The 24681-nt window shown below is 41.9% G+C and overlaps 1 non-coding gene across 1 annotated transcript; it reads right to left on the reverse strand.

The window, feature by feature from the left end:
- Positions 1–4925: 4925 nt before the first annotated feature.
- LOC111759818 (small nucleolar RNA SNORA31) lies at positions 4926–5054 on the reverse strand. Its single transcript, XR_002793693.2, has one exon. It is a non-coding gene; the product is annotated as a small nucleolar RNA SNORA31 (small nucleolar RNA).
- Between the last annotated feature and the right edge of the window lie 19627 nt (positions 5055–24681).

Here is a 24681-nt window from a genome sequence, read left to right on the forward strand (position 1 = left end):
CCGTGTCTTAGCCTCCTCTCCAGCACATTCCCCCAAGCCCCTATAGTCCACGTGCACACACCGCTCCCACCGGTGCTACTCCTCTGCCGACCACACCCTCCCCTCAGCTCCCCAGCCACGTAAACTCAGCTCCCCAGCCATGTAAGCCCCAGCCACATAAACTGAGCCCTGCTCCAGAAGCTACACTTCCCCCAGCAGGAAAGCCCCCTGATGCCCACGCTCTCCACTATCACAGCTCTCATAACTCCTCTTCATATGGACCTGTCTGTATGCCTGTCTTCCCCCACAGGGCTGTGGGAGCTGGGAGCTGGCATAGAGTCTGGCACACAGTTGGCGCTCAATAAATGTTTGTTTATTATTATTAAGCTAACATTTATTGAGTACTGATTATTTACCAAGCACTATGCTGAGCATTTTATATGCTATATTGCCCCAATTTATAACCCCTCCCTGTATCCATGCCATTTGCAGTGTTTCTTTGCAGCTCCTCCCATCAAGAGAGGGACTATATTTCCCTACCTTTTGAATCTGGGCTAGCCTTGTGATTTGCTTTAGCCTGTTGAATGTGATGGAGGTGATGGTGTGCAAGTTCCATGCTCAAATAACTTCATCAGTGAATTCTATTGACCATTAAAGGAAGAAGCAATAGATACTCTGCACAAACTTTTCCAAGAAATGGAAGATTAAGGAATAATTTCCAAATAGTTCTTTGAGGTCAGCATTACTCTGATACCAAAACCAGAAACCTTATAAGAAAAATGCGTACCAAGATTCCTCATGAACATAGATGTTTGTGAAAAAAAAAAAGAGGTGCTTACCTCTGGGGAGTGGAAAGATGGAAATGGGGATAAGAAAACAGACAGTTCACTTTTTAAAATTACCTTCTTTGGTATGGTTTGAAATGAGTACATATTACTTTTTAAGTGTATTTTTATTTAAAAAAAAATCAATGTAATTCACTATATTGACAGATTAAGAAAGAAAAAATATATTATCCTCTCAGTAGACGGGAAATCATTAAACTTCCTCATCCTGATGAAGGGCATCTACAAAAAACCTACAGGAACATCATATTTAATGGTTAAATGCAAGGGACCAAGAAAAGGGAAGAGAACCTTGAAAAAATAATAGAATTGGAGGACTCACACTTCCCAATTTCATTTACCACAAAGCTACAGTGATCAAGAGAGTGTGCTACTTGCATAGACTAGATATAGAGATCAATGGAACAGAGTTGAGAGCCCAGAAACAGACCAATACATCTATGGTCAATTGATTTTCAATAAGGGTACCAAGGCAATTGTAGGGAAAGGATAGTCATTTCAACAATGGTGCTGAAACAACTGGGTAGCTGGCCTTTTAGAAGTTCTTCTTGCCTAAGTTCCTGCATAAAACTTCCAGCATAATTCTGAAGAGAAGTGGTGGGAACAGACATCTTTGTTTCATTTCTGATCTTAGCGGGAAGGCTTTCAGGCTTTCACCATTAAGTATGATGATAGGAATAGTTTTTCATAGATGTCTTTTAGCATGTTGAGGAAGTTTCCTTGTATTTCTAGTTTGTTGAGTGATTTTATCATTAAAGTGTATTGGATTTTGTTAAATGCTTTTTCTGTGTCTCCTGAGATGATCCTGTTATTTTTGTTTTATATTCTATTAAAATGACTGGTTTTCATATGCTAAAGAAATGTTACATTCTTGGAGAAAATCCCACTTGGGCATGGTGAATAATCCTTTTTATATGCTGCCAGATTCACAAGCATTTTTACTAAGGATTTGGGGGGTTATAGTCACAAGGGATAGTGGTCTGCAGTTATTTTTTCCTTGTGATATCTTTGCCTGGCTTTGATTTCAGGTTAATACTGGCTTCATAGAATGAGCTGGGAAGTGTTCCTTACTCTTGGAGTTGTGTTAATTTTTAAAATGTTTGATAAAATTCACCAGTGTGAGTATGGGCTTCTTTGTGGGAAGTGTTTTGATTACTAATTCAATCTCTTTACTTGTTATAGGTCTATTCAGATTTTTTTACTTCTTCTTGCATCAAATTAGGTAATTTGTGTCTTTCTAGGGATATGTTCATTTATCTAGGTTATCTAATTCGTAGTATTCCCTTTTAATCTTTTTTATTTCTCTAAGGTTGGTAATAAAGTACCCTCTTACATTCCTGATTTTAGTAATTTGAGTCTTTACCTTTTTTTCCTTAGTCAATCTAGCTAAAGGTTTGTCAATTTTGTTGATCTTTTCAAAGAACTAAACTTTGGTTTCATTGATTTTTCTCTATTGTTTTTCTCATCTCTATTGCATTTATCTTTGCTCTAATCTTCATTATTTTCTTCTTTCTGCTTGCTTTGGGTTTAGTTTGCTCTTCTTTTTCTAGCTCTTCAAGATGGAACATTAGGTTACTGATTTTTTAATGTGTTTACAGCTATAAATTTCTCTCTAAGCACTGGTTTCACCCATCCCATAGTTTTAGTATTTTATGCTTTTGTTTTCCTTCATCCAAAAGTATTTTCTAATTTCCCTTGTGATTTATTCTCTGATGTATTGGTTATTTAGGAGTGTGTTGTTTAATTTCCATGTATATGTGGATTTCCCAAATTTCTTCTGTTCTTAATTTCTAATTTCATTTCATTATGGTCAGAAAACACATGTTGTATGACTTTAAGCCTTTTTAGCTTATTAAGACTTATTTTATGGCCTAATATACATTTTGTGCTGGTGAATATTTCCAATTTCATTTCATTATGGTCAGAAAACACATGTTGTATGCCTGTAAGCCTTTTTAGCTTATTGAGACTTATTTTATGGCCTAATATATATTTTGTGCTAGTGAATATTCCATGTGCACTTGAGAAGAATATGCATTCTACTATTTGGTGAAGTGTTCTATAGATATCTGTTAGGTCTAGTTGTTTACAGTGTTTTTCAAGTCTTCCATTCCTTTGTTTATTGTCTAGTTCTTCTATCATTATTAAAATGGGTATAAATTCTCCAACTATTGTTGTTGGATTTCCTTCAATTCTGTCAGTTTTTGCTACTTATATTTGGGGACTCTGTTGTTATTTGCATATATGTTTATAATTGTTTTTTTTTCTTGGTGGATAGACCCTTTTTGTAATTATAAAATGTCTTTTGTCTTGAGGAAAACTTTATGTTGTAAAGTCTACTTTGTCTGCTATTAGTATAGTCAGTCCAGCTTCCTCTTGATTATTTTTGCATGAAACATCTTTCCATCCTTTACTTTCACTATTAGTGTCTTTGAATCTAAGTTTGTTTCTTATAAATGAAATACAATTGTGATTATTTTTTAATCCATTCTGCCTGTGGTGGTTTGAAGCTGTACGTACCCCAGGAAAAACATGTTTTTAAGTCTAATCCATTCCTGTGAGAGTAGACCCATTGTGAGGACTTTCTGATGAGGCTACTTCAGTTAAGGTGTGACCCACCTCATTCAGGATGGGTCTTAGTCCTATTACTGGAGTCCTTTGTAAACAGAAGCAAAACAAAGAGAAAAAAACAGGGAAGCAAGAAGCTGAAAGCAATGAAACCCAGAAGAAAAGAGAGAGACCAGCAGAAGCTGCCATGTGCCTTGCTGTGTGCCTTGCCAGGTGGCAGAGGACCCAAGGAGCCCTGTTAAAAGGCTTGGTTTGAACATTTTTTTCAGCCTCAAAACTATAAGCTAATAAGTTCCCTGTGTTTAGGCTGAACCATTTTATTTTATTTGCTTTAAGTAGCTTCGGAAACAAAAACATTGCCTATCTTGGAACGTGATTGCAATGTGTCTTAATTTCCTACTGTGATCACAAATATCACAAAATGGGTTGATTTCAACAACAGGGATTTACTGGTTCGTAGTTTTGAGGCTAGGAAAAATCCCTGCTTTATCCCGGAAGACTGTGGCTTCCTGGGACTGGCTGCCAGCGATCCTTGGTCCTTGGCTTTTTTTAATCATATGGCAATGCACATGATGATTCCTTTTCCTTTCTCTTCCAGGTTCCATAGGCTTCTAGATTCTGCTCCTCCTTATGGTTTTTCCCTCCTATTACTGAATTTCTTCTGCTTACACAGGACTCCAGATTAAAACCTAATGTCTTTCAGATGGTCACACATCTTCAAAAGGTCCTATTTACAATGGGTTCATATGAACAGGAATGGATTAAGATTGAGAACATGTTTTTCTGGAGTACATCATTCAATTTACCACAGAATGTTTAATCCATGTATTTTTAATACAATTACTGATAAAATAGGATTTATATCTCCATTTTTCTGTTAATTTCTATGTCTTTTGTCTTTTTTATTCCTCTAGTCATTCTTCTTTTTTTGTTGTTGTTAAACAGATATTTTCTACTGTGTCATTTAATTCTCTTGCCATTTCTTTTACTATAATTTTTAAGTTATTTTCTTAGTAGTTGCCCTAGAGAGTAAATGAACCTCTTAATTTATAACAATCTAGTTTGGATTAATATCAACTTAATTTCAATAGCACATAAAAATTTTGCTCCTGTATAGCTTTGTTCTCTCTTTCCTTTGTGCTATTATATTATCCAAATTACATCTTTAGACATTGTAAACCAGTCACCAGTTTTATAATTATTGTTTTATGCAGTTGTCTCTTCATATAGAATTAAAAAGTTTAACAAAAATACATTTATAGGGTCTTATCTATTTACCTATGCTGTTACTTTGACCAGTGTTCTTTACTTCTTCATGTGAATTCAAGTAACTCTCTATTGTCCTTTCATTTCAGCTTGAAGAATTTACCTTAGTATTTCTTGTAGTACAGGCCTACTAACAATGAATTCTCTCTCTTTTTTTTTTTTTTAATCTGGGAATGACTTAATTTCTTCTTCATTTTTTTATTTGCTGTTTTTAAATTATTTTCTGAGTTGCAAGGATTATTTCCCCTTCCCTATGTTTTTAGAATTTCCTGTATTCCCCCATTCAATCTTAGCTGCCACAACCAGACAGAAAGCATGAGTACTTTCTTTTTCTTACATCTGTAGTGGAAACCTTAGCAGCAGACATTAACTGCTCCAGGTCTGTCAGAAATGTATTCTTCATTTTTGGAGGATAGTTTTGCCAGCCATAAAATTCTTGATTGACAATCTTTTTTATTCTACAGTTTTAATATTAGACTTCATAGTTTCTACTGATAATCCAGCTGTTAATATATAGAGGGTCCCTTGAATGTGATGTAACTTCTCTTTTGCAGCTTTCAAGACTCTCTTTGTCTTTTGACAGTTTAATTATGAAGATTTTGGTGATCTCTTTGAGTTTATTTTATGTGGCATTCATTGAGCTTCTTGGATGTATAGACTAAGGCTTTTCATTAGCTTGGTGTTTTTAGTCATTATGTCTTCATATATTTTTTCTGCCCCTTCATTTCTCCTTCTGGAACTCTATTACACGTATGCTGGTATACTTGATGAGATTCCACAGGTCTCTGAGGCCCTGTTCCTTTTCTTTACTCTTATTTCTTTCTGTTGCACAGACTGGATAATCTCAATTGACTTAACTTCAAGTTCACTGATTCTTTCCTCTGCCAGTTCAAATATGCTGTTGAGTGTCTAGTGAATTTTTCATTTCAGTTATTGTATTTTCAACTCCAGAATTTCTATTTGGTAGTTTTTAAATAAACTCTCTACCTCTTTATTGATATTCTCTCTTTTGTGAGACATCATTCTCATACTTTCCTTTAGTTCCTTAGACATAGTTTCCTTTAGTTTTTTGGAATATATTTATACTAGTTTATTTAAAATATTTATCTAATAAATCCAAATTCTGGGATTCTTCAGGAAATACTGTGTGTGGACATACTCTCCTATTTCTTTGCATGTCTTATAATTTCTGGATGAAAACTGGACCCTTTATATAATATAATGTTGCATCTCTGAAAACCAGATACCTCCTCCCTCAGGGTTTGTTGGTGTTGCTGTTTTCTAGGTGTTTTTTGGTGTGTGTGTGTGTCTGTTTAATGACCACTGAACCAATTTTATAAAGTGTGTATTCTTTGCCGTGTGTGGCCCCTGATGTTTCTGCTCAATTTGCTTAGAGGTCAGCTAATAATTAGACAGAATATTTCTTAATGTCTTGAATCACTAAGTCAAAAGGCTATGCCGAAGGGCTCTTGGTGAATGTTGGGATATGTCCCCAGCACTCAGTCAGGCAGTTGACATCCCTCCCTTAGCCTTCACTTCCTGCTTTGGAAGCCTCAAAGTCTGTCAGAGTTGAGAAACTGAGGCCTTTTTTCCCCTAGTAATGTGAACTTCTAGATTCTCACAAATATGTTGGAGCTTTTCAAAGTCTCCTATGGCCATCTCATTCCTCAGCTTTTCCTTTTAAGTTTGTAGGTCATAGTTTTGTTTGTCCCAATTTTATTGCTGCCTCAGGCATATGTGGTAGTAAATAATTGCCACTGATTGTTCTGCAAATGCTATTGGGAAAAAGGCTGTTCACAGTGCACAAGCCCTGATTCAGGTCAAATAAAGACAAACCTTGCTAGTAGGGAGTTCCTGTGAACTTCCAGACAGGTGAAATAATAACAATTCTAGAGAGCTCCAAACCTGTTCCTGTGTTGTCCAGTGAATGCTAGGCTGCTGGTTTCTATGGCTACTGTGATTGTGTGACTGTTGGTTTTCAAGGCTACTATAGAGCTGGGGAGAGAGAAACAGATAAGGGTCAGTTAAAAATTCGCAAAATTCAATGTTTTTTCCTAATAGATTCAGCTATTTTTCTTGAACAAACTCTTCTCAGAACTTTGCAAGCCATTGGCTAACATTCAGAATTCTGAAAATGTTGATTTTTATCATTTTCACCAGTATCTTTATTGCTTTTTATGGAAAAGCAGGTTGGGGAGAACTTTCTTCACTATCCAAGAAGTACTCTTGCCAGTGAATTGACTTTTGGCATGAAGTAAAGCAACTCAGTGGATAAAGGACAGTATTTTCAACAAATGGTTCTAGAACAATGGGATATTCATATGTAAAACATATCAATAAGTTTTTGTCCATTCCTTGCACCCTATTAAAAAAAAAAACCTTAATAAGGATTATAGGCCTAAATATAAAACTCTAGAAGAAAATGTAGGAGAAAATCTTTGTGACTTTAGGTAAGCAGATTCTTAGATACTACACAAAAAGCATTGATCCTTAAAAGAAAAGCTTGATAAATTTAACTTCACTAGAATTAAGAATTTCTGCCCTTTTAAAGGCACTGTTAAGAGAATGAAACTTTTAAGTCAGAGATTGGGGGAAAATATTTAGAAATCATATATCTAATAAAAGCCTTGTATCCATAATAAAGAATTCTCAAAACGGAATTACAAAAAAACAAACATAAAGGGACAGCAACAATCCCCCAAGTGCAACGGCAAAGACCAAAAAAGAATGAAGGTCCAACAATGAGCCCTTGATACTAATAACTATGCTTGTGAGCCTGTGCACCTGAAATAAAAGCAAGACCTAGAGCTGCAGGGTGCCTAAGAGTTACCTCCTGAGAGCCTCCATGTTGCTCAAATGTGGCCAGTCTCAAAGCCAAACTCAGCATGTAAATGCATTGCCTTCCCCCCAGCGTGGGACATGACTCCCGGGGATGAGCCTCTCTGGCACCGAGGGATTACTACCAAGTACCAGCTGATGATGTAACTAGAAAATGACCTTGAATAAAAGGATCAACTTAGACCAGCAGAATATCTCAGTCTACATATAATACCAGGAGTTAAAAATGCTTTTTTTGACCTGAATCAAGGGGGAAATGGAAAGGACAAATGAGTTTATATGGCTATGAGTCTCCAAAAAGAGCCGGGAGGTTATCAGAGGGATTGCCTTTATGCACACCTCAGTAGAGTCCCAGAGACAGATAAAGTAGATACAACCCCGGGTATTGGTTCTTCTGAGGGCTACAGAGACCCACAGGTTCTATGGTCATGGCAGATGGAGTTCAGTGCCATCTCAGTTGGCCCTTCTTTGGAGTTTGTGTTTCTGTGTGATGGAAATGGACTCAGATGTGATCTTTTTTCACAAGCCTCTCCTCTTACTTTACCAGAACTGTAGTTGGTGCTGGGGTTTAATATATACCCAGGGGACCTGAATCTCTGGATTGACTATATGATAGCCAGGCCCTGAGCCTCAACAATCTTCAGCTCCTACACTCTAATTTATTGGACTTACACCACTCAGCTAACATGGAGTTGAAGAAGGTCAACCACTACACCATGGAGCCAAGAGTGCCTACAGCTGAAAGCAGGAGGATTGCATCCAGCATCCATGTGGAATCTAAGCCCCCTCTTGATATAGATGTGGAGTGGACACAACCATTCCAAGGTCCACAGGATGGAGGAATAGAATATGGATTAGAGTGGACTTACTGATATTATATTCATGAACTATAATGATTAGTAATCGAAGAAAATATGGCATTGGTGTGGAAAAAGTGGCCATGGTGGCTGCTGGGTGTGGGGAATGGGAGGAAGAGATGAGATGTGGAGGCGTTTTTGGGACTTGGAGTTTTCCTGGGTGATGCTGCAGGGACAGTTACCAGACATTGTGTGTCCTCCCATGGCCCACTGGGTGGAACGTGGGAGAGTGTGGGCTGTGATGTAGACCACTGACTACGAGGTGCAGCGGTGCTCAGAGATGTACTTAACAAATACAATGAATGTCTCATGATGATGGATGAGATTGTTGCTGTGGGGGGAGGAGTGGGGTAAGGGGGTGGGGGGTATATGAGGACCTCATATTTTTTTACTGTAATATTGAAAAAATAAATAAAGACAAAAAAAAAAACAGTTAAAATGGCCAAAAAAATGGAAAACACTTTACTAAAGAATATATATGGATATAAACTGAGCATGTGAAAAAATATCAACATTTTTGGTTCTTAGGGAATTTAAATGCAAATTAAAACCACAATAAGATGCTACTATAAATCCATAGAATGGCTAAAACTAAAAAGACTGACCATACCAAGTGATGGTGAGGATGTGGATCCACTGAACTCTCAGAAGTTGCTAATAAGAATGTAAAAAATAATACAACTAATTGGAAAATAGTTTGGCAGTTCTTAAGTTAAATATTTACCTATCATATGCCCCAATCACTCCACTCCCAAGTACTTATCCAGAAGAAATGAAAGCACATGTCCGCACAAAAACTTGTACAAAAATGTTCATTGCAGATTTAGTTGTAACAGCACAAAAGTTGAAGCAATCAAAATGTTCATCAAAAGGTAAATGGACAAAAAGAATTGTGGCATGTCCTCTAAAATAGAATTGTACTCAGAAGTTTTTGCATCTTGTTTCCTGCCCATGGAAAGTTAGGGACCAAGAGGCCTTCTCTTGCAATTTGAACAGTGTTGGTTCCTTTCAGTCAAGGCTAGCAACTCATTTTTAGAACATTGTAGAGTTTCTATATATTTCATGAAGATATAGGAGCTCAAAAAGCTACACTTAACTATTGTTTTTAATACAAGCCCCCCTCTTTCGACTTACTGCTGTGCTGGGATTACGTTTCTGTGGTGCCAAGCAACTAACATAGACCTTTCCTTCAGAAGTAAACAAGGAATATGATGGAAAAGAAAATGTGTCTCAGAGGGCAGAGCCAAGAGCTCAAATGGCAGAGACAAGAGCTGTGGAAAACAATGAAATGGGGCACCATTGCCACAGAGCAGAATTCTGGTCTAATCAAGGAACACTCCCTATCCCAGAATGGGAAGACCTGGCAACATTTTTGCCCAGCAGTATTTCAGAATTATAATGGATTAGTGACCATTCTGTTTCAAATAATTGTTGCTCGATGTCATGCTTTCTCTGTTTCACCATTGCATGTTGGATATGTGGGATGCAGATTGTCTTTCTTTGTTCACTAAGTCTGGAGATCAAAAAGTGCTACATCTGGACTTGTAAATTTTAAAATTCTGGTTTTGAGCATTATGCTATGAGTGGATGAGACTTTTAAGGGTCTTGGGAAGGGGAAATTATGCTTTGCATGTAGAAGGGAGGTCAATATTTTGACTGGAGAGTGGACTTGGTAGATTGGCCCCACAAATGGCCCCAATTCTCCACTCTTCCCTTTAGCCACAGTCTTTTCAGTGTGGTTTTATAGTGCCACCCATCAAGAGGCGGAATTTCTCTCCTCACCCCTTGAATTGGGGTGGGCTTTGTTACTGTCTTTGGCCACTTGATACAAAAGAAATGATGGAGTGCTAGTTCCAGGATTAAGCTTTCAGACTCCTTCTTTACTTTTCCTCTCTTTCTTAAATCCCTGTCTCCACCATGAGAATAAGCTAAGGCTAGCCCGCCAAAAGATGAGAGAACTCGTGGGAAAAAGAAGCTGGGGTGCCCCAGCTGACATTCAGACAACCTTCAGAAGCAGAGTCACATAAATATCACACATGCATGAGAGAGAAGAACTGAGACAAGAAAAACTACCAGATGAGCCCAGCCTAAATTGTCAAACTTCAAATCTGTGAGCTAAATAGATATTTGTTTTTAAGCCACTAAGCTTTGGAGTGGTTTGTTACATAGCACTAGATAACTGGTGTACATGCATCATCTGTTTGTGTTTTTTTTTAAAGATTTATTTTATTTATTTATTTCTCTCCTCTTCGCCTCCACCCTGGTTGTCTGTTTTCTGTGTCTATTTGCTGCGTCGTCTTCTTTGTCCGCTTCTGTTGTTGTCAGTGGCACGGGAATCTGTGTTTCTTTTTGGTGCATCATCTTGTGTGTCAGCTCTCCCCATGTGTGCGGCACCATTCCTGGGCAGGCTGCACTTTCTTTCACACTGGGCAGCTCTCCTTACGGGGCACACTCTTTGTGCGTGGGGCTCCCCTACGGGAAACACCCCTGCGTGGCAAGGGACTCCTTGCGCGCATCAGCACTGCGCGTGGGCCAGCTCCACATGGGTCAAGGAGGCCCAGGGTTTGAAACGCGGACCTCCCATGTGGTAGACGGATGCCCTAACCACTGGGCCAAGTCCGTTTCCCTGCATCATCTGTTTTAATCTTCACAATAACCCTAGGATAGGTGCTATTGTTATCCCCATTTAGATGAAACTAAAATGGGTTTCTCGACTAAGTTCATACAACTAGTAAGGAGTTTTTCAGGCATCAGAACTGCTTGCCAATATTCTGGTTCTCCTTCCAGGCACTTGGTGAGACTGAAGTTCAGCAGAGCCATGGGACTTGCTTTGGACAATAAAATTCAAGTAGAAGCAGTGTGTGTCATTTCCAGAAAGAAGAAATGTCTGATTTGCCATGTTCCTTTCCATTTGCCACAGTAGCCAACAATGCGCCAGCTGGTGACTGCCCCTTCAGCCCAGTCCTCTGAATGAGCACAGCCCCCAACCAACCCACGATTTCACGATGGATGTGAAACATGATCGTGAAATAAAACTTCTGTGGTTTAAGCCACTGAGATTTGGGATTATCCCTGCAGCATAGCCTAGCCAGTCCTGATCGATACAGTGACTGAGCCGGGATTAAACCTCTTATCTGTCTCTTACTCATGAATGAATGGGTGAATATATGATTTTTGTCTCAAGGACAAGACCGACAGTGCTGACTGAAATAAAAAAGAGAAAGCAAAAGATTAAAGACAACTAATCGATGCAATCGAGACAGCAGAGGTCAGAGGAACAAAGTTTCTGTTCCGAGTTCAAAGAGAAGGCGCAGCAGCCAGGGAGGTGGGTGAAGGAGGCTCCTCCTGCTGCGGCCCTCGGGAGCTGTGCTGCAGAGCTTGGGGGAGAGCTGGCGGCTGCCTTCCACCCCACCCCGAGGGCCTGGAAGAACCAGCTGCAAGCAGGCACGAGCAGGGCCAGCTCTGAGCCCGGGCGTGGCACCGCCAACCCTTTTTCTGTGATTCAGGAGCCTTAACAGTCAGACTGGGCTGTCCAGAAGAGGGGAGTCTCACCCTAGCTCTGCCTCCCCTAAAGTAAGGCAGAACAGGAGGACTTTCCAGTGCTCCTTTCCTCAAACCACTACATCTCAACAGTCGTCACCTGATTAACCCACCTCAGCTCTTTAATTTGACATTTCATAATGTCCACCAGCAACTGTGGCTTCAAATTCAACTCATCTGTCTCCACTTTGAAATTTCCAATTTAAGTGACCTTTCCAGATACCAAACTTTAATTCTATGCAAATCAACAAACGCTTATCTAGGGCCTATTATGTGCACAAAACTGTGGCTAGGAAATAAATAAAACATCCTCTCTGCCTCCAGGGACTCATGATCTAGTGAGGGAGAAAGATACACGTGAAATGGACCATAATTCAAGGCAGAGCTTGATAAGGGCTACAGTGGAGGGACAAAGGCATGGAGAAGCAGGGAGGGCAAGATGCCATCAGGCTCTCCAGGTCCCTCGAAGTGCCAGAACTTATTTGTCAGTTTTGTATTTTTTACGAGACTTTTTCTACAATGCAATTCTTAGTGTTTTTGCCTCAATAAAGGGTAGTCTTAGGAATATAATTAAGCTTTTGTGGTGACTCCAGCAATCACTGTGAACAAGAATTACAGCCCCAGGCTCAGAAGCCAATGCTGGGGGAAGGGCTGAGCCCTGCACAAAAGCTCCAGGTTGCTGTTGCCCTTTTTTTTTTGTCTTTATTTTTTTAATGTTACATTAAAAAAAATATGAGGTCCCCATATACCCCCCAATCCCCTCCCCCCACTCCTCCCCCCATCACAACAACCTCCTCCATCATCATGAGACATTCATTGCACTTGGTGAATACATCTCTGAGCACCGCTGCACCTCATGGTCAATGGTCCACATCATAGCCCACACTTATCCACAGTCCATCCAGTGGGCCATGGGAGGACTTACAATTGTCTGGTAGCTGTCCCTGCAGCACCACCCAGGACAACTCCAACCCCCGAAAATGCCCCCACATCACATCTCTTCCTCCCACTCCCTACCCCCAGCAGCCTCCATGGCCACTTTCTCCACACCAATGCCACATTTTCTTTGATTACTAATCACAATAGTTCATGAATAGAATATCAGTAAGTCCACTCTAATCCATACTCTATTCCTCCATCCTGTGGACCTTAGAATGGTTGTGTCCACTCCACATCTGTATCAAGAGGGGGCTTAGATTCCACATGGATGCTGGATGCAATCCTCCTGCTTTCAGTTGTAGGCACTCTTGGCTCCATGGTGTGGTGGTTGACCTTCTTCACCTCCATGTTAGCTGAGTGGTATAAGTCCAATAAACCAGAGTGTAGGAGTTGCAAGTCTGTTGATGCTCAGGGCCTGGCTATCACATGGACAGTCCAGAGATTCAGGTCCCCTGGGTATACATTAAACCTCAGTACCAACTTTAATTCCGGTAAAAGTAACAGGAGAGACTTGTGGACAAAGATCACATCCAAGTCCAGCTCCATCACACAGAAACACAAACTCCAAAGTAGGGCCAATGAGATGACATTGAACTCCATCTGCCATGACCTTCACACCAAAAGCATGAGCAGCAAAAGAACAAATAGATAAATGGGACCTCCTCAAAATTAAAGCCTTCTGCACCTCAAAGGAGTTTGTCAAGAAAGTGAAAAGAGAGCCTGCACAATGGGAGAAAATATTTGGTAACCATATATCTGATAGGAAACTTATAACCTGCATATATAAAGAACTCCTATATCTTGCAAATAAAAAGACAAACAACCCATTTAAAAAATGGGAAAAAGATTTAAACAGACACTTCTCCAAAGAAGAAATACAAATGGCTAAAAAGCATATGAAAAAATGCTCCAAATCTCTAGCTATCAGGGAAATGCAAATCAAAACTACAATGAGATACCATCTTACTCCCATAAGATTGGCAGCTATGAAAAAAACAGAAGACTACAAATGCTGGAGAGGATGGGGAGGAATGGGAACACTCATCCACTGCTGGCGGGAATGCAGAAGGATCCAGTCATTCTGGAGGACAATTCAGCGGTTTCTCAAAAAACTAGCTATAGATTTGCCATATGACCCAGAAATTCCACTGCTGGGTATATACCCAGTAGAACTGAAAACAAGGACACAAACTGATATATGCACACCAATGTTCATAGCAGCATTGTTCACTATTGCCGAAAGTTGGAATCAACCCAAATGCCCATCAACAGATGAATGGATAAATAAAATGTGGTATATACATACAATGGAATGCTACTCAGCTTTAAGAACAAATACACTACAAACACATGTGATAACATGGATGAATCTTGAGAACCTTATGTTAAGTGAAGCAACCCAGGCATTGAAGGACAAATACTACCTGACTTCAATGATATTAAATAAGTAAACCAAGCTGCCTCAGACAGGTAGAGACTGGATGATAGGCTTAAAGGAAAATGCTGTTGCCTTGATACCTGGGAGGGCTGTGTCTCCTCCTCCATGGGCACAGGACTCGCTGCTTTGCCTTCAGTGGGTTGAGGTTTCTCTCCCACTAATTTCTGTCATACCCTATCGTCTCGGTACTGGAGGGCTGTTCTGCCTTTTCTACTGTGTAAAATGCATCAGCCATACAAAAACAAATTGCCCTCTCCACAGGATTTTCCCCACATACTTTGAAGCTCTTAGCTCTCTTCTCAATGGTAGAGGCCAGTATGGTTCTGACCTTGAGATAAATAGAGGTTGTAGTATTATTGTTTGCAACTGGTAACCATGAGGCTCTACCCTTCTCACGAAGTAACCAGGAGAAGGAAAGGACCTTCACATCTTATAATAAATAAGAAAAGCAAAAGTTTATTCACAACTGTGATGGTTAAGTTCATATGTCAACTTGGGTGATAGTGCCCAAATGTTTGGTCAAGCAAGCACTGGCTTGATTGTTACTACTGTGAGTACATTTTGTGACTTAAATCATCTGAAAATTGATTGCATCCATGGCTGATTACATCTACAATCAGCTGAGGAGATTGCCTTCAATCAACAATGGTAGAAGTCTCATCCAATCAGCTGAAGGCCTTAAAATGACAGGTGATGGGGAGCAGGAGTAGTTCAGTGGTTGAGTGCCTGCTTCCCATGTGTGAAGTCCCAGGTTCAATCCCTGGTACCTCCTAAAAATGAGAGAGAGAGAAGTGATGATTTCAGCAGTCAGAGGAGAGAATTTCCATCTCTACTTGAGCCAGTCAACTTCTCCTGGGGAGTTCACTGGAAACCTTCATCCAAGTTTCCAGCTTGTGGCCTGCCCTGTGGAATTTGGACTTGTGCATCCCCATAGTTGCGTGAGACAATTCTCATAAAAATCCTATAATATTCACATTATATATATATTTCCTATCGGTTCTAGAGAAATATGTCAGTTCTAGAGTCTAGAGAACACTGACTAATACAACGCCCCACTAAAATAAACAAAAATCCTTGATAAATCATGTAAAGGATAAGGCAAGAAGAGTAAGGAGCCCTCCATATAATTTGCACGTGTATGTGAGTAATTAAAATTGTATGGATGTGAAATATCAGAGAACTTTCTTGTTCTGCTGCCTGGAGATCACAAATGGTGGATGTCAGAGTACCATGCCTGGCACACAAGGTGCTCAATAAGTGCTAACTGAATACACTTATGACTACCATGTGAGCTATGTGGGTAAAGAAAGGGGAAACCTGCTCATAAGTATTAGGGTAGAAAATTCAGCATTCTTGACAAACTGACAGATTTCTTCTTATAATTACATAACCATTCATTCAGCCAAGAAATCTATTCAATACACGTTCACTGGGTTCCTACTATGTCCCAGGCATTAGTCCAGGCACAGGGGCCACTGTAGTGAACCAGCCCTCTTGGAGCTTGCATTCTAGTGGAGTGACCCAGACAATGAAGAAGGAAACACAGAAACTTAAAAATCAGGTTGCGATTTGTACAACAAAGAAGCTAAAAGAGTGCTGTGACAGTGCCTGGAATGGGGGGATGGCAGAGATAGATTAGAGGTCAGGAAGCTCTCTCTGAGGAAGTGACATTTAAGCAGAGGCCTGAGGGATAAGTAGGTTCTTTCCATGCAAAGTTCTAAGGAAAAGCATGAAGGCAGAGGGAACAGCTAGTGCAAAGGGATCGAATGTGAGAACAGACTTGGGATGGAAATGGCAACATGAGTAATTTAAAATGCGGGGAGTATATTTTCAAATTGACATTTTAAAAAAGAGAGTAATATTAATATTTTTTTGCCAGTATCTTCCAATCTCAATTTGAAGGAGTGAACAAAGTTCACTGTATTAACCAAAGAGGTGCTGATGCAAAGTACCAGAAATCTGTTGGCTTTTATAAAGGATATTTATTTGGGGTGGCGCTTACAGTCACAAGGCCATAAAGAGTAAGTTACTTCCCTCACCAAAGTCTGTTGCCACGGCTGGAACAAGACAGCTGCCTGCCTCTGTGAGGGTTCAGCCTTCCTCTTGCTCTTAAGACTCCATGGTCCCAGCTCCTTCCCATCTCAGCTGTATGTTACCATAAGGCCTGTCTCTCTCCCTGGGGCTTGTTTTTTTTTCCGGGCTCAGCTGCAGCTGTAGTCTAGCAGGCTCATCTCCTTCCCTGGGGCCTCAGGATCCTGTCTCATGAGCTGTGTCTCTCCTCTGTGTTCTTCTCTGTGTCTCTACTTCTGTGTGAAAGTCTGTTTTATTAGAGTCTGAGTCATACTCTAATGATGTGGTTGAATCAAGGCCCTAATCTTAATTTAATCAAGTAAAAGTGAAATCTCTGAATTTAATACAATAAAAGGGTATCACACCCAAAGGAATGGACCAGTTTACAAAGGTAATCTATATTTCTTTTTGGAATTCATAAATAATATCAAACTGCCACAGTCACCGATTCTAAAAACCACCCATTCATGACAACCCGGGTGTGGAGGACAGGAGGCAGGGTGTGGGCCAGCCAGCGCTGGACCTTTTGCCTGCCGTGGACTTCAAGCAAGTAGCTCACCTCTCTGACCCCAGTTTCATACCTAAAGAACCGGGCAAAGTCCCTTACCCACAGGAGCGCTAATGAGGATCAAACAAGGTCTGTGATCGTCGGTGCCGTTTAACTCCCAGCATTGTGCAGGGCCTGGCAGGGAAGGAAGTGGCCACTGGGCAGCAATGGGTCACCCACAGGCCTGAGCTGGGTCTGCCTCATGACCTGAGATTTAACCCTTAGAGGCTGGCTTGGGTAATAAGCTCATCATGCTCACCCTAAATGGGCTGGGATTAGGATTCCACAAAAACGGCAGATACTGGGAGGTGGGCGGTGGGGAGGGCAGTGAGAAGAGCCTTCCTGGCTCATCTGGGTCTCATCCCTGATGATCTCAATGAGTTTCCCGAGGGGCTGTAGGAGCCTAGAAGGAGCCACCCCTCACTCCTGACGGCCCAGGCCATGGGAAGCCCAATTGTCTGGCTTCCAGAGCTGGCAGGAAGGCAAGGTCTGCTCTGGGGAGCCTGACAGGTATGGACCAGCTGGAATGCCCCAGGGTCCCATCCTGGGTGGCTTCTCCATCCAGACACAGCCCCTCCTCAGACTCCATGATGAGGCCCCAGGGGGCTGAGGACCCTCCAATGTATGAAGGGCGAAACAGAATGTTTATTAACAATTTCTCCTGGCTAGAGGACATAACAGAGATGGTTAGAATCACAGCAACACAAAACAGTGGGTGGGGAATTAATTTCTGCTGATCATATTTGTTTTCCAAGAAATATTTTTTTGCTAAGGATTTTTTTTTTAATATTCCAACACCAGAAATGAGGTTTAGAATTTTTTCCATCCCATGGACTAACACTACCTCTTGGGGTTGTGATTACTTTTTAATCATTTTCAGATGGATGGAGAAATCTTGTGACAATACCTTTGTTAAGAACACTACACTCAATGGTATTCTTAGATCTCTGAAAGTAATCCTGCTTTTAACAAGACTTTTTATTAATTAGTTTCTTTTTTCAAGATTCCAGTTCCCCCAAAAGCTTTGAAATGTATCTGTTCTCCCTGCATTTTTCTTTTCCTTAGAATAGCTTTCTCCTCAGCCTTCAAAAGAGTTTGATAATAACCAATTTGGAGCTTAACAGCAAAACACATTAGTATTAATATTACCAATTTTCTATCACATAAAGATGCAAGAACACCATGAGGTTTTGATTTTGACTAAATTTACTGGCTCAGAAGTTTAAAAGATTGTTCTTTTGGGTTTCTTAGGATAAAAATGAGTCAAGTTTGTGTCAGTCTGAAAATTAAATTGTGGATATTGTCATAATGGAAATTTCTTACATTTGCAAGCCAGTCCCTTCATCAGAAACTGTAAAGGAAAAAAAGTGTATATCCCTTTGCTTCTTTCATCTAATTCTGTATTCTGTTTTAGTCTTTTGATGTTAATAGTTTAAATTACTTCAAGTACTTTTCCACCACGAGGGTTTTAGTCCTGCTTTCAAACATCTATAGATATAATGATGTGCTTCCCCAAATGCCATGAGAAGTTTTATGAACTCTTTTAGAACCCTTCCCTGGAGAAGGTACATTTAATAGAGGAAAATGTCATGTTTCATTAGTATATTCGTGCTCACACAAATTTAGTCTTCTGAAAAGATAGTGCTTGTAAAACTGAAACCAAAATTGACAAATTGTGCCTCTGTTTAAAACCTGTAATCTTCAAATGGAGAATCATTCTCTCACATGTCAGCCTGCATACATAAACCATTTACTTCCTCCTTGAATAAAAATTCTTCTGCTAAGACTCTTTACCAGGGAGGCAAATCTAAAGAAAATCCTGAGCCTTGGAGGTCATTTAGCTGAATTTCTTGGGATCTGGGCAGCGTTATCCATGGTTCGGCCCCAGCTTGATGTGGACATGGAAGCAGGAATGCCTTTTACACTTGCTGCCCACACAAAAGAACTTTAGGACATCTGAGCTTTCTGTGGCACTTTGTCTTCAGAGGAGGGGCTAGTTAAGAACCTATAAAAAGCCTAGTACAGAAAGTCCATTATATTAAGGAATGAAGTCCTATCCCATCCCCTGGAGACATCAACAAAAATGGCTTGTGAAATGTATTATGCAAGTGAATATAGTTGAGTTTAATAAATGGGGAGTTACATTATTAATTTCTGATCTTAGGAAAATGTTGTCTCCTGGCCTTGACCAACCTAGGAAGAAGACAAAGATGCCAGAGAGAGTCTAGCAGAGCATTAGGATGGGCAACTTTGAACTTGATAGAGTGTTCAAGTCCTGAATCTATCACTGAGTAACTCAGTGATTTCAGTCAAGTTACCTAACCTGAGTTCTGGTGTCCTCAAACAAAGGGTTATTGTGATGATAAAGATGTTGTGTTTATTCACTTAGTTATTCAACAAATACCTGCAATCCTCCAGGCACTATTCTAGATTCTGAGAAGACAGCAGTGAACAAACCAGATAAAGTCCTCATTCTCATGGAGCTTACATTTCAATGCAAGGAGACAGATAATAAGTAAATAAATGTAGATTATGGTGGGTGATGAAGATCACTCGGGCTCCTTGGCTGAGAATAAACTCTAGGGGGAGTAGAAGGAGGAAGACCAGTTAGGGCTAGAGGGCTGTAGTAATAATTCAAGCTTGAAATAATTCAGGCTTGGACCTGAGTGGTGGCAGTAAAAGAGCAAGAACTGGTCAGATTCTGGATTTATTTTGAAGATGAAGATGACAGAATTTTCTGAGAGCTTTGATGTGGAATATAATAGAAAGAAATAAAGCAAGGACAAACCCAAGATTTAAATTTAAGCAACAAATGGGTAAATGTTGGTACTGTTACCTGAGATGTGGAAGACTCGGGGAGGAGCAGGTCTTTGCATGGGTGTGCGTGTGTGTGTGTCTGCGTTCAGAGGAGGAGATTGAGTCCAATTTGGACATGTTTATTTTGAGATGCCTGTTAGATATACAAGTGGGGCTGCTGAGTAGACAGTTGAATTTATGAGACTGGACATCAAAAGGAAAAGTCAGTGCTGGAGATATAAATTTGAGAATGACTGGCATATAGATGGTATTAAAGTGCCAAGACTGGATTAAATCTCCTAGGGAAAGAAACAAAGATGTAGAAGAAAAGAGAACTAAGGGTTAAGCCCTGCATAAATCAATATTTAGAGACTGGTGCTAAGAGGAGGAGCCAGCAAAATAGACTGAGAATAAGCGTCAGGGTGAGGATGGGAGGTGAGGGGTGTCAGAGATGGAGAGGAAAACCAAGAGAATCCCTTACTCACCATCATGGTATTCCACTCCATAGTGCTTCTCATCAGGAACTCATTTCATGGCCAACTGTAGACATGTACCCAAACCCAAGAAATCTGTTGGTCTTACCATACACCCCATCATTCAGAAGTAGCTCATCTAATAGAACAGTGGAATGGCCTACCAAAGACTAAGTTATGAAATCTTTGGGAGACAATACCCAGAAAGTTTGGGGTGCTGACTTAGAGGATGCTTTGAATCAGCAACTGATATATGGTATTGTTTTCCCCATAGCCAGAACACATGGACCCAGGATTTAAGGAATAGAACTGGGAGAGTAGTTCCTTTCATTATTACACCTAATAACCCGTTCACAGAATTTTTCTTCCTCATAACTTTGATCTCTGCTGGTTGAGAGGTCTTGGTACTAAGGAGAGAATGCATCCACCTGCCGACATAGAAAGTGTCACTGGACTGGAAGTTAAGATGGCTCACTAGCCAAGGGAACTTCTCATGTGAACTAACAGGAGCTCTTGTGCTGGGTCAGTTGACCCAGTTTGCCAAGGGGAAATAGGGTTGCAGCTATACAGTGGAGGCAAGAAGGCTATATCTGGAACCCAGGGGAATCTTTGAGCACATCTTGGTATTCTTATGTTCATTCTAAATTTATAGAAAACCACTGCAACCAAAAAAAGGCAGGACAATTGTGCATTAAGACCTTTAGGAATGAAGGCTTCAGATACCCCACCAGGTAAAGAACCCCAACTAGCTGAGGGCAAGAGAAGAGAAAAAGTTGTAAAGTATCATTTCTAGCCTTGTGACCAGTTAAAGAAGGGAGGACTATAGCAGCTATACATATTTTCTTTCTCGTTTGTATATATAGTAACTAATTTCCTCTTCCTTTCTCCTCTTTCCCATTACTTTCAATAAGAATTCTTGGTGGTGATTCACTTCAAAATTTAGTCTTTACATTACAGATATTTAGGTGGGACTGTGATGAACTAAAGGAAATAACTTCACCAGAGTCAGATACAATGACAATTGGGCTCTTGTGTCTCCCTGTTGTGGAGAGAGAGAGCACACTCATTTCTACAAAGGATAGTTTCATCTTGGGTGGGCACATAAAGCTGTTTTATGAAAGTCAAATATGTGAATGGTGGAGTGTGTATGGGTGCTGCGGAACCACAGGGTGGACTGTGCCAGTGAAAAAGCTCTTGTGTCTGAGCCCCAACTCTCTATTCCGCTCTGTGAACTGGAGCCAGGACTTGTGACTGTATTTCTCCTTTGCTACCTGGATTCCTGTTAGGTTTTGCCTCTAGAGGCACTTAGAAAGGAACAGGAAAGCTAGGGGAGGGACTTTCTTTTGCCCATTTGCTTTATTTATTTAATTATTTATTTATCCCCCCCCCTTCCCCCCCGCACCCCGGTTGTCTGTTCTCTGTGTCCATTTTGCTGCATCTTCTTTGTCTGTTTCTGTTGTTGTCAGCGGCATGGGAATCTGTGTTTCTTTTTGTTGCATCATCTTGCATGTCAGCTCTCCTTGTGTGCAGCACCATTCCTGGGCAGGCTGCACTTTCTTTCATGCTGGGCGGCTCTCCTTACAGGGTGCACTCCTTGGGCATAGGGCTCCCCTACGTGGGGTACACCCCTGCGTGGCACGGCACTCCTTGCACGCATCAGCACTGTGCATGGGCCAGCTCCACACGGGTCAAGGAGGCCCGGGGTTTGAACCGGGGACCTCCCATGTGGTAGGCGGACACCCTAACCACTGGGCCAAGTCCGCCGCCCCCCATTTGCTTTTTGTTCCTGGAGCCACGTGCCAGCAAGGCCCTCATTCTGGCAGGGGCAGGTGATTCCGTTTCCAGCTTACTCCCACACCAGCTGAGCAGTACGCTCCTCAGTGTCCGAGTCCCAGCTCCCCAGGACCCCTGCTCCAAGCTTCTAGGTTCTGGTAACCCAGGCCTCGTCCCTGTGTTCCCTCAGTCCTGGGCGTAGAATTGCCTTCTGCAGTTGCTGTCAGTAAAAGCAAACAAACAAGATTATGGTTTCTGTTTTCCTGACCAGATCCTGACCTATCCAGTAGCTAAGGGAAGAAAGTATTTCAAGAAGGAAGACGTGATCAGCTTTATCAAATGCTACTGACAGGCTGCAGAAGAGAGGGCTGAGAATTGACTATTGACTCTAGCTGGTTGGCAGTAAAGAGATCAGTACAGTACCTTCCACATAAGCTCAGTAATGGTAGCTGCTACTATGCTGGCGACCTTTGTTATTATTACTTTCTCCTAAGGGACAAATCTTGTCTGGACCTCACCTCATGGCACCATCAGGCTGGCCTTTGGCTCAGTCAGGCCTTCATGGGCAGTGATTACAGCGATGGCCCAGGATAAGGGAAGAGGCTACAGAGACGAGTGTGGGGCAGGCTCCTTGTCCTTAGGTGCTCACAGACTAGAAGACAGAGAAGCTGGTGCTGGTGGGGGGCCAGGGGTCCCCAAGACCACTCCCACATTCCGAGATTTGGTAGAACACTCATGACATTTATCTGTACTTAGAGATGAGGTTTGCCACAGTGACACAGTGAGGATACCTGCACGAGCCACAGGGGGAAAGGCGCAGGCGGAACCTGGAGGCATTCCCGTGCAGGCTTCCTTATGTTCTCTCCCTCCCCTGAGGGCTCCCTCAGGGCGCACTCTGCCCCCAGCGATGAAACGCAGCAACATGTGTGCCATGTTTCTGGCCAGGAAGCTTCTTAGGACCCATAAGCCAATCAAGTAGGCACCCTCTGCCTAGGCTCCAAGGAGGAAAGCGTGTGTTCAGCATAAACCATGTTGTCTGTGCAAACAGCCTAGGCCCAGTGCACCTCCTTCCCGTTTAGGCGAAGCTTTATATCCATGTGGGGAACTGTTTGCCAGCCAAGCTCCCAGGTGCCAGCCATGCATCCGCCTTGCAAGCAGCCTTTCTAAGGACACGGTCTCAGGCCTGCGACCTTAATTCTCTTCTGCTCAGTGGGAATTGGGGTTCCCTCAAACATCTGAAGACCACATGCCATTCTTGAGGTGTTTCCCACCAACCTGGGTACCCAAGCTCTTGAAAAGCCCCAGAAGGCAGGCTTTGGGGTAACAGAGTGGTAATATCTGGACAGCTGGAAAGTGGTTGGATAACTCCAGGCCTGATATGGGAATTCCTGAAAGCAAATTTTGACAGCACGAGCAAAAAGGCCACAAGTGGGCTGTGTTTGCAGAGCAGGCTGTCCACTTAGGTCCTAGACTGAGTGGGAGCTGCCTTCCTCCAGGAGGTCTCTGCTTCTCCAGAAAGCCTCTGCAGGTAGCCCCCTCCTCCTGCAGGCCCACCCAGATCCCAGCCCCCACTTCCCTGACCTATGGCTTCTCATCTCTACCCCTGGGCACCTTGTCCCCCTCTCCCACCAGCCAGGTGGTCTCCTGGCAACACTAGAGCCTCCCTCCAAAGAAGTCTGCCCTGTAGTGACCATGATTAGGTGCCATGTACACATGGTCTTGGATAAGACATGATAGAACTCAGAAAGCCAAGACGATGAGATGTGCTAGGACATCAGAGTGGAAGGTAGTGTCGTTTACTTTTAATCCATAGGTCATAAAGTCTGGTCATTTCGAAAAATCTTTGCTGAATCTTAAAAATTACATAATGTAGCCTAAATTGCCTTCCATGCTGTGACACAAGACCCCATTCCTTCTCATTCATTCATTCATTCATTCATTCACATTTTCATTCATTCGTTCATGTATTCCTTCACTTTTTTCTACACTATTGAGGCCTGAAACAAGGTCCCAGGCTGGATTCTGGATACACAAGCAGCACACCATCCTCCCCATGGAGCAGACGGCTAAAGCTGGAGGCCCACCTCTGAACCAAGGACACCCACAAGATGTGTAATGTCTGAGCTGAGGGGGAGAGGGGGAGTGCAGCTCAAACACAGAGGATCTTCCCCAAGGGGGTGGGTCTCACCCTTCCAGCCCTGACTTCAGGCCACCACCTCCAGGCAGCCTTCTATGGACTCCGTTCAACCTTAGGCAGGCACTGCCTGCCCAGGGTCGCCACGGCTCACAGCCCAGCTTCTTAGAGGATTGACCAAATCCCACCCTCTGAACTCTTCTCCACGGAGATCTCACAGAGGGCAAGAAACAGCCAGTGTTCAAAATCTCCTTATCAGCCCACCAGACAGGGCCCCTACTTGAACACACCCCCTTACCACCTGCGGGCAGAGGGGAGGGGCAGGCACAGAGTCTGTCCAGATATCTGGTTACAACAGAATAAATAATCCTGAGGCCATTTGCAATGACGTACAGAGTCCAGGCCCTGCACTAATAACTCTACATGTACTACCTGCTGCTGTCGTCATGATAGTACTTCTCTTTACCCTCTTTTATAGTGAAGGGAACTGAAGCTCAGGGAGGGAGATGACTTGCTCGAGGCGATGCAGCGGTCAATGGCCGAGTCAGAAGCAAACCCAGATCCATGGGACTTCACACCAGAGTCCTTCACCACCAGTGCAGTGGCCTCTCCGCTGCG

Source organism: Dasypus novemcinctus, chromosome 2 (assembly GCF_030445035.2).
Source record: "Dasypus novemcinctus isolate mDasNov1 chromosome 2, mDasNov1.1.hap2, whole genome shotgun sequence".
Taxonomy (NCBI): domain Eukaryota; kingdom Metazoa; phylum Chordata; class Mammalia; order Cingulata; family Dasypodidae; genus Dasypus; species Dasypus novemcinctus.